Source organism: Hydra vulgaris, chromosome 11, assembly GCF_038396675.1.
Source record: "Hydra vulgaris chromosome 11, alternate assembly HydraT2T_AEP".
In the NCBI taxonomy this organism is placed as follows: Eukaryota; Metazoa; Cnidaria; class Hydrozoa; order Anthoathecata; family Hydridae; genus Hydra; species Hydra vulgaris.
The window spans coordinates 10,530,922-10,542,525 of record NC_088930.1 but is presented as its reverse complement, the minus strand read 5'-3'; the positions used below and the strand labels follow the sequence as shown (position 1 = coordinate 10,542,525).

Here is an 11,604-nt window from a genome sequence, read left to right as displayed (position 1 = left end):
ATATATAAAAATAAAAAAAGCTAAACCACAGTCTATGTAAAACCAATTTTATTCATTTTTGTTAAATTCTCTTAATGTGAATGTTCAGCAGCCGTATTCACATCTCTCCGTTAAGCTTAACGGAGCTTTTGTCTAATATTTCATTACAATATTTCTAAGTAAAGAAACAACGAAAATTTCTATAAATTCGTTTAAATAAAACTAATACTAAAATAAAATATTTATGTTTAAAGAATTTTTTTATTAATGAAGTTAATAATAAGTTTTTGACTAACGCTCCGTTAAGTTTAACGGAGAGATGAGAATACGGCTACATATTATGGTACTTACCTTTTTCATTAATATAACCTCAACATAAAGCATAATTATTTATTAATTTTATGAAATAATACGTTACAATTTTAGACAATGTTGTAAAAAAGCAACAAAACCACAAAGTGAAAGTTTTTACATAACTTTCACATTAGGAAACAGACATATTACAAGAGTATTAATTTTTTCAGCAAATGTGATAGATGCATGACTTTGGAAATAAGGCAGTTTATAATTCTGGGCACAACAACAATACTTTAAAAGCGAAACTTTGCAGCTGGTCTCAACGGCCAATTTGAAATATAAAAAATCTCTTTTTAAAAAAGACCTGTTTTAAAAATAATCTAAAGAATAAAACGGTTTAAGTGATCATAAAGAATTAGAGCTGTCAAAAATTGTAAAAAAATTTTTCCGTATACCCGTCTAACGAATGGACAGGTATACGGGTACACGTTATAAAAACAATACTTTTTATATAAGTCGTACTTATAAACAGTCAATAAAAAAATTTCATTTGTTATATGATGTCATTTATTTTGATTAGTTCTACTAATATCTAAGTTTAAAATGTCTTTATTGTGATAGCGTACCGTTTTGGTGAAATTGTTTGCTTGTCTGAATATCAGTCCCACAACCACTTACGTTTTTTAGAAGTTCTGTTTCCGTGCAAAGTTTGTTCAAAAATCAATTCCACAACGCAGGGGCGCCCAAAGCATTTTTTGGTCTTTGAGATAGCTAACTTCCAGACATGGAGCAAACTCCAAACATTTGTATGTTTATACTGATGTCAAATAAGGGTGCTTTGCAAAAAATTGCGATGATTGAAGCTTAAAAACAAAAAAGTCCCCAAAAATTTAGCCCCACCTGCCCCAAACGCGAGAGCAACAAGTTGATGAAATATTTTTTATATTATTTTCAACTAGACTTATATTCATCGATAAATTTTAAGTTTCATAGTATTATATCTTAGAGTTTAAAAATTATGACAATATAAAATTTGCAGCCCCTTCAAATTGAGGGGGGGGGGGTTAAACTTTATATGGTCATAATTTTTGAACGCTAAAATATTTTACTATAAAATTTAAAATTTAGAAACATCTCAAAGACCAAAAAATGCTTTGGGCACCCCTGCCACAACGCCTTACGCTCCTGAAAAAAAAACTATTTTTAAAACACAAATTTTACGCTATTATTTTAAAAGTAAAGTATAAAGAAGGAAAAATAACGACTAGTTTTTTCAGAACATTTACTTGTGAACGCTGTTTTCTTATAACACTTTAGTTAATTAAACATTTTAAGGATCCTCCCATCAATTACGCAATGCTGAGTTTAACGACTAAACAAAACAAAGTAGTTCAAAACGAGAGGCTGAATGAGTGCAAACTGGGATAAGTGTAAAGCAGTTGCAAAAACTGGAATTTGTGCAAATTGGCGTATGTGCGACTTGGCATAAATGTGCTGAATAAATTTGCAAACATTCAAATTGGCATAAGTGTGAACCGGCTTCCTTTTGACGCACTTATGCCGGTTTGTCCCTTATGTTAATTTGCATTTATGCCAGCCTTTGGAACTAATTCGCACTCATGCCATTTTGAACTTATGAAATTCGCGTTATTCAGTCGTCTCGTTCAAAAGTTCAATGAAAAAGTCCGTGTAAAAATAAAGCGATCTCCAACTTCTACATTTTATCAAAAACTAGTGTTGCGTAACATATGGATGATGTCTTAGGCGCATTTAAAAAAAGGTAAGCATTTTGTTTTTTGAACAAATCTTTTAATAAGAAACTGAAAACATAAAAAGTATAGTTTGCTTAACTGAAGATAATTTTTAAATTTATAAAACTTCCGTCTTCCAGATTTTGTCAGAGACAAAATAATGAACGAGTTGTGGGACCATTTGGGATTTTGAATCACAAATTCAAATGGACAGTTGTGGCGCAGTGGTAGCGCACTTGCCTTAGGAACAAAGAATTCGTAGTTCAAACCCCACCTTTGGGCAAGTTTTGCAACATCGGTTAGGAAGGAGGCGTGAACTTCCTTTTAAATGTTCATTTGCGGTGCTCTGTGATAAGACCGTAAGGACTCCTTGGGGCAACTAAATAAAATTTTAAAGAAAAAAAAAACTCTGAATATATAAACATATATATCCTTTTCTCGTAGTTGAAAGGGACTTTCAATGTAAAAAAAGTCTCTTTTAACAATAATTTTGCTACCTCAACAATTTAGCTACACTTTATTGTCGTCAAAAAGTTAAAACAATTAAATTAATGCGGAAGTACATTGAGTTTTATCGTTTTTTAAAAAACCGCAATAATAATGACTAGAAAGCTTTTTTTAATTAATAGTCTTTTTGTTTTTTAAAAACATTTTTTTTAAACATGCAGTAGTGTTGCTACATCGACTATCTTATAGCCTGCTGCTACAAGGGAGAGCAGCTACATCAACTATCTTATACCCTGACTCGCAACGGAGTGCTGCTACATCGACTGAGGGTTGTTGACTGCACAACAACCACAATTTTGTTTCTTTTCTTTTTTTTTTTTTGCTTTATTGATTTTTGGAGTTGCTGTTTCAGAAGAAAATCGTTTTAATTAAATGCAATCATCAATACTTATTTTAAAAAAAGTAATGAAAAGTGGAAATTCTTTCTACTTTATTTTATATTTTAAATAATTCTTGTAGATTTAATTCAATATTTCTTTGAAGAAAATATTCAGATTGAAAAAAAAGATTCAGATTCAAATAGAAGAAATTTGAAATTTTGGGCTAGTCTTAAAAACAACGTGATAAAGATCTTCAGCATTTTTAAGCTTTTCTGGTTAGAACCTGATTAGAAGCAATTCTTTTAACAGTAGAACCTTAGCCATCTATAGGTCCTTTACCATGACTAGTTGCACTGTAGTTTTATTTTGTAACAATTCTATTTTTTTTTGAAGAGCTTTAGCACCCACTATAATAAACTGACTTGCAGGATCTGTCCAAACATTTAACTCAACAAACTTTTAACTTAACAACTTCTTTGGTGGGCTTTGAACTAATTTATCTAGAACTACTAATGATGTTTCTTTATCATGTGTTGTACAATCATTAATTAGATCCACGTTACAGAAATAAAGACAATTATCTGCTGTTGGTTTCAGTATGCATTTTAAACTTCACTTGGTGAAAAACATTTACAATTTTGAGCGTAATTCATTTATAAAACTGCTATACTATTCTCCTCTTTTGTTCTATTTCTGTCAGATTATAAACTCTTATGATGCTGTTTTTAAATAAAGTTATGAGTTAAAAATAGCATCAGTAAGCATCGTCGATCATATAATTGCGCTACTGAAGTACTTTGAACCATTTGCTTCATCCCTCCATTATCATCTTTCCACTGTTTCCACTTTGAATCATTTGCTTCATCCCTCCATTATCATCTTTCCACTGTTTCCACTCAACAATAGTCTCTAAAGTTTCTCTATCACACTGCAATGAATAGTTTTTTTTGAAACAGCATTTTTCGTGCTGACACACATTAAACTAACATTCTGATTTGTCTGGACATTGTAGATAAGATTCTGGAAATTTTCTTGAACATACATGTTTGTTTTCACTGCAGTCGGAGAGTTTTTCAGTGCAAGAACTATATTTTAATGATATATGCATGTGCATACATCAGCTAGTGTTTGTCAACAAAGGAGGATACGTAAAGACCATAAATTTGCAAATTTAATTACGCCAATCTTTATGTTTTTATTTTTGTCATAAACAAAGCATGCGTCTCTTTTATGCTCATATACATGTGCACTTTTTGAGTAAAATCTTTTTTCCCAAAATTTTTTATTGCAATTTTTTTTTTTTCAGAAGACATGCGCTGACATCATCATTTTCATAAAAATAAAAAAACGTTATTCTTGATTTCTTCATAAAAATAAAAAAACGTTATTTCTTTAAAACCATTAGAACATTCTACAATGTTGCAATGTAGTTTAGCAGCTTATTTTAAAACAGCTGCTTTTTACTTCAATAGGCTATTGGGTAGCATTAGTTTTACTTTATTTACTTGATAGAAAAGAAGATGTACTATAATGCTTCTTGTTACAAATAATTTTATTAGTTTTATTTTTAGTAGATTTTCTTCATTTAGTTGTTTTTTTTTCCTTTCCTTTAGTCTTTCTTTCCATATCAGCTTTTTTTTTTTATCTTTTGGTAACTTTGAGTATTCTTCTCGTTTTTTACTCGTTTTTTTTTACATTTTCTTAATTTTTTTCTTTAGCTAAAACAGGATCAAAACAGGATCAAAACAGGATCAAAACAGGATCAAGCCTTCTAAATATACTTTGTTGTTTAGTATTAGTTTTAGCCTTTAGTTTATATTACAATTTAAAATGAAAAACAATGACTGGTAATAAAATATAGTTATTGAAAAATAATGACTGGTAATAAATTATAATCAATAAAAATATTGGAAATTGTAAATTTGTTAAAAAAAAAACTAATAAAAAATAGTTCAATAACATTTATATCAAACTTTAAACATATGGTCTATAGAAATTCTGGTATAATTTTGTATAGAAATTCATAATTGCTATAAAAAATGTTAAATATAGCAAAAAAAAATTATAGAAAAATAAAAAAAAACTGTTCTATAGAAAATGGCTTTTATAGTAATTTCAGTATATGTTTCAATACCATATGTTTCAAAAGTTTAAAAAACTTACGGGACAGTTGTTTTTTTGGGAAACAGCAGATAATATATATTATTAAATATAAAAAACATATTTAAACCAATTGCATTTTTTAAGTTCATAAATGATATAATAAGTTCTTGGTAGTTAAGATACAAAAAAACTAATTCCTCTTATAACTCTACGCTTTTGTCAAAATGTAATTTAGCTACCATTTATATATAAAGTATGAGGCAAGACTTTAATTTGAGATTAAAGACACAAATAACATTACTAATCAAAATCTAAAAATTTTGAACATTTATTAACCCAGTGATAACTTGGTTTTGTTTGAACTTATTTATATTTTCCATCGAAATAACTCACTTGAGCGTGAAAGTGCCCATATTAGTAACCTTTATTTCAAATATACTAGGTTGTCCCATAAGTTCGCGGGCACTTGAAGCTAATATTTTCAAACATAATTTTTTTTATGACGTTTGACTCAAATGATTGATATTATTTTGTAGTATTTTTATTCCTCTTTAAAATGGTGTATCGCTTTTTGTAATTGTGATTTAAAAATGTGTCTTTTTAGTTCTAAAATGACGGACGAAAAATATGAGATTCGCGTACTTTTGCGTCACTATTGGAAAAAAGGACTGAGTTCAAGAGATGCAGCAGCTGAAATTTGCAATGTGGAAGGCGAGGGAATGATCAAGAAAACCGCAGCGGCCAAATGGTTCAAGCGCTTTAACAACGGCGAAACCAGCCTTGCAGATCTACCCATGTCAGGCCGTCCATCGACAGTAAACAATGAGGCGCTGCGCGAGCTGGTGGAGCAGCAACCACAAACTAGCATCCGCAGATTGTCGGCAGAGCTCGGCCCTTCCAAGTCCACCATCGATCGCCACCTCCATCAAATCAGACTCGTCAATAGGCGCTGCCGAGAAGTTCCTCACGAATTGACGCTTGCGCAGCAAAAACGACGCGTCGACACCTGCACCCATCTGCTCAAAAACCCCAAGGACCTTCGTTTCTGGCGTCGAGTTGTTACTGGAGATGAAAAGTGGGTCTTTTTCCGTAACGCCAATAAGGCGAACGTTTGGATCCAGCCCGGCCAACCCGCTCTACAAGTCGCCAAACAGGATCGGTTCGTTCACAAGGTCATGTTGTGTGTTTGGTGGAATTTCGAGGGGATAATTCACTTTGAGCTTGTTCCAAATGGTCTTGCAGTGAACGCCGCACTCTACACTGAACAACTGGATCGTGTTTACGCCGCTCTCTCGGCTCGTTATCCTGCCTTGGTCAATCGAAAGCGCGCGCTCCTGCTACACGACAACGCTCCAGCACACACCGCCGTTCGCATCAAGGAAAAAATTTCGGAGTTGCCTGGAATTGAAGTTCTTCCTCATCCTGCATACAGTCCGGACCTTGCGCCATCCGACTACCACCTGTTCCGTTCGATGGCTCACTTTCTTCGCGGTAGGACCTTCGATTCTTTGGAGGAGGTCGAAAATGGGTGTAGAGAGTTTTTCGCCTCCAAACCGGCGGAACGGTATCGTCGCGGAATTGAGCAATTGGCGCAAAGATGGACGAAAGCTGTAGAAAGCAATGGAATTTACTTTGAAGAATAATTGTTAATAAATATTAAGTTACAATGAAATAAAGTTTTGTCGCAAAGTGCCCGCGAACTTATGGGACACCCTAGTATTTTAAGAATCCCTTATTTTGAATATAACTATTATACTAAAAAAAAGAAAAAATTATAGGAGTATTAACATGACTTTTTTAGATTACATTTTCATATCTCTGATGCCTAAAAATTCTCAAATGTTTAATAAAACTGTCGCTCTCAATTTTAAAGACGCGCATAAATTTTTATAGAAATTCAAATACAATTTTAATCAAACAAAAAAAAAATTAATTAAAAGCGACATAGTTCAAGCATTACATAAGAAAAGCATCACATTAGAATGAACAAATCGTTAATAATAACAATATATTCTGGGAAAGTCAAAAATTGGTTTCAATATTTATTTATTTATATTAAAATATTTATCAACTGTTTTTGTTTGTTACTTGTTTAATGAGTTTATTAATTTTTATCGTTTAAAAAGTTTAATGAGTATATTATATAATTTTTGTCGACATATTTTTGGTTTTGCAAATTCTAATCAAATTTTGCAGATCTTCAGTTATCACATTTTAACAACACTCAGAAATAACTAGGGTTTTTTGTTTTATGTTTTTCTTGCGAATAGTTTTTGGTTTTGGTACCTTTTTTCATTTCAAATCAAACAATGAATTTTTATAAATAGATCGTCTAATAGTTTCAAACTAACTTGGTTTTTTTGCTCTTTGGCTAACATTCATTGAAGAAGTGTTTCAAGGAATTTTAAAAGAAATTGTGATAAGAAACTTTAATCCATTGAGTGTCCGGGCAATACGATAAAAAATATTTGCTCTTTTCTGCGTTATTAAGGGTTGCCAGTTGGCATTTTCAATAACCCATATAAATTACTAAATTTTTTTGTTCATTAAAAGATAGCTTAACTATTTTTTTTTTTTTTTTTTAATTAAGTGTTGAAAACTCTATCCAAACTGGATAGACGTTTTAACATTTTTAATGTTGAAATTTTTAATGTATTTATTCAAAATTTTGTAAATTGTATTAAGGTTGTGCAAAAAGACTTTCTACTATTTTTTTTTTAAACATTACAAATTCTTTATTAAATACTTATTTGGTTATCAAAATTTTTTATCTTACTTAATTTTTTACAAATAAAAAATTGTATAGTGTTATATCAAATTTATTTTATATTTATATATTCATATACAAAAATATTTCAAGACTTTTCTTCTTTATGTTAATCTAGAAAAATAAAATCTAATGGTGAAACAATCTACTATTGGTATGTACCAGTACAACACCATGATCATTAGCAGCGTCAATTACAGCTTTGTCTGCAGTAGAGCCAGACGGACTACATACATATTATACACCACTCTAAAAATTGTTAAACATGCATGTATGTATGACTGTATGTATATATATGTATATATATATATATATATATATATATATATATATATATATATATATATATATATATTTATATATATGTGTGTGTGTGTGTGTGTGTGTGTGTGTGTGTGTGTGTGTGTGTGTGTGTGTGTGTGTGTGTGTGTGATATAGATTTGTAGATTTAGATAGATATATATATATATAAATATATATATATATATATATATATATATATATACATATATATATATATATATATATATATATATATATATATATATATATATATATATATATATGTATATATATATATATATATTCACATACACATACCAATGTACATATATACACGCATAATACATCAATATATGTATACATATATGCATTCATGCATAACAAGAAACAATATATAAAATCTAGAAAAAGAAAATTTAGTATGGTACCTGAACTGCTTGATCAATGCTGTCTCTGAAGGGAAAGAAAGCACCTGAACTCAGCACAACCTCTTTAGCTTTTTAACCCAATCTTTACGCTCACACTAAACAATTACAAAAAAATACACATAATCTATTGAAATACACTTTGACAGTCGTGCAAAAAGTCATAACAAATATTTTTATTACTTCAGTAAAATCTTCAGGTGGAACTTCAAAACTTTGCTTAAAATCGCTTTCTTTTATGTCCTTAAACCATGAGAAGAATAAAGTTGATTAAAGTTTAAAGTTTTGTCAAAAATTTTACTCTATTTTATGTAAATAAAAATCAACTTTTTAAAATATACGATCGGAGTTTACCTGACCAATAGTATTGCCTACATATGCATCTATTAAGTTGGATATTTCAGCTCGCTTCAGGTTTTAAAAAAATAAGGCTTAATTAAATTAAGACTAAGGTTTAATTGTTTTTAAATTAGTATCAAATTATTATTTTGAATTATAAAAGTAACAACAAATATGTTATATAGTAATATGTTAATAAACTTATGCATAGTGGGATCTAATTACAGTGGTATTTTAGTTTTAAGATACCCTTTAAAAAATGTCATAATCAGTTTTAAAAACAAAACTTTTCTACATAATTTTTTCTTCAACACATACCTGAATGTAAGAGCAATAATTAGAAAAAAATTTTTTCTACAATTTATGCTACAACTACTACATTTTTTGCAACAAAAAAAAAATCATTTGAAATAATATACTTTAAGATAACCCCTAACTAAATCCACAAGGATAACAGTTAAAGACGGCCTTGCAATTGTAGATTGATACATATCGTCCCCTCAGTATTATCTTGTTTTATCTACAAATGTAATAAATAAAATATTCTGTCTAATATATAAAATAAATACAAAAAAAATATATATATAAATAAATATAATGTTCTACCTGATATAATATATTATATTACATAGAACGTTGTATTTATTTATATACAATTTTTTTTTGTATTTATTTTACATATAAGATAGAACATTTTATTTATTACATTTGTAGATAGAACAAAATAATACTGAGGGGACGATATATATACACACACACACTTATATAAATATATCAGTGTGTGCATATATATATGTATATATGTATATATATATATATATTTATATATATATATATACTATTGCATGGCCGTAGGTCTTTAATTGTTAAATATATGTATATATGTGCATGTATGTATATATATATATATATATATATATATATATATATATATATATATATATATATATATATATATATATATATATATATATATATATGTATATATATATATATATATATATATACCTTGGCAGAGAAAACTATATTGTAATAATTTTTTTAAATAACCAAAATCTTTTTTTTAATTTTTTTTATTTTAGAAAATTAGTTAAAAAGATAAATAGCATTAGTAAGCACAGTTGATCGTATAATTGCGCCACTGAAGTACTTTGAACTATTTGCTTCATCCTTCTATTATCATCTTTCCACTATTTCCACTCAACAATAGCCTCAACAACCTAACAATAACCTAAAGTTTCTCTATCACACTTCAATGAATTGTTTTTTTTGAAACCGTATTTTTCGTGCTGACATTAAACCAACATTCTGATTTGTCTGGACATTGAAAATAGGATTTTGGAAATTTGCTTGAACATACATGTATGTTTTCACTGCAGTCGGAGAATTTTTTTAGTGCAAGAACTATACTTTAATGATATATGCAGGTGCATACATCAGCTGGCTTTTGTCGTTAAAAGAGGACACGTAAAGACCTTAAATTCGCAAATTTATTTACGCCAATCTTTATGTTTTTACTTTCTGTCATAAACAAGGCATGCGTCTCTTTTATGCTCATATAAATGTGCCACTTTTGAGTAAAATCTTTTTTTCCATAATTTTTTATTGAAAATTTGTTTTTTTTCCAGTAGACATGCGGCTGACATCATCATTTTCATTACAAAAAAAAAACGTTATTCTTGATTTCTTCATTTAAGGAAGTAACCCCTTTAAAACTATTAGAACATTCTACAATGTTGCAATGTAGTTTAGCAGCTAATTTTAGCCCATTAAAGTAATAAAAACAACTGTTTTTTACTTTAATGGGCTATTGGGTAGCATTAGTTTTTTATTGGGTAGCATTAGTTTTTATTTACAGCCTTTGATAGAAAAGAAGATGTACTATTTTGCTTCTTGTTACAAATAATTTTATTAGTTTTATTTTTAGTAGATTTTCTTCATTTAGCTTTTGTTTTCCTAATCTTTAATCTTTCTTTCTATATCAGCTTTTTTCTTTTTATCTTTTGGTAACTATGAGTATTCTTCTCTTTTTTTTAGTGGGTTTTTTTTAACATACTCTTAATTTTTTTCCTCAGCTAAAACAGGATCAAGCCTTCTAAATTTACTTTGTCTTTCAGCATTAGTTTTAGCTTTTAGTTTATATTACGATTTAAAATAAAAAACAATGACTGGTAATAAGTTATAGTTAACAATGATTGGTAATAAATATAATCAACAAAAATATTGTAAATTTGAATTTGTTTAAAAAAACTAATAAAAAATAGCTCTATAACATTTATATAAAACTTTTAAACATATGGTATATAGAAATTCTGATATAATTTTGTATAGAAATTCATAATTGTTATAGAAAATGTGATATACAGCAAAAAAAAAATTATAGAAAAATAAAATTACCCATCCCAGTGGGCATGCGTCGTCCGGAGGTCGTCCGTAAAACGTCTCCTGGACGTCCAGACGTCCGACGGACGTCCAGATGACGCATGCCCACTGGGATTCTATAGAAAATGGTTTTTATAGTAATTTCAATAGATGTTTTTACACCATGTTTCAAAAGTTTAAAAAACTTACGAGACAGTTGTTTTTTTGGGAAACAGCAGATAATATATATTATTAAATATAAAAAATATATTTAAACCAATTGCACTTTTTAAGTTCATAAATGATATAATAAATTCGTGGTAATTAAGATACAAAAAAACTTAATTCCTCTTATAATTCTACGCTTTTGTCAAAATGTAATTTAGCTACCATTTCCATATAAATAATGACGCAAAACTTTAATTTGAAATTAAAAACAAAAATGTAACATAAATAACATTATTAATCGAAAT

At 28.9% G+C, this 11,604-nt stretch overlaps 1 long non-coding RNA gene across 1 annotated transcript; it reads right to left on the bottom strand.

The window, feature by feature from the left end:
* Positions 1 to 8,441: 8,441 nt before the first annotated feature.
* LOC136087185 (uncharacterized) lies at positions 8,442 to 8,851 on the bottom strand. Its single transcript, XR_010641604.1, has 3 exons — positions 8,786 to 8,851; positions 8,615 to 8,674; positions 8,442 to 8,529 (listed from the first exon to the last, which is right to left on the bottom strand). It is a non-coding gene; the product is annotated as an uncharacterized LOC136087185 (long non-coding RNA).
* Between the last annotated feature and the right edge of the window lie 2,753 nt (positions 8,852 to 11,604).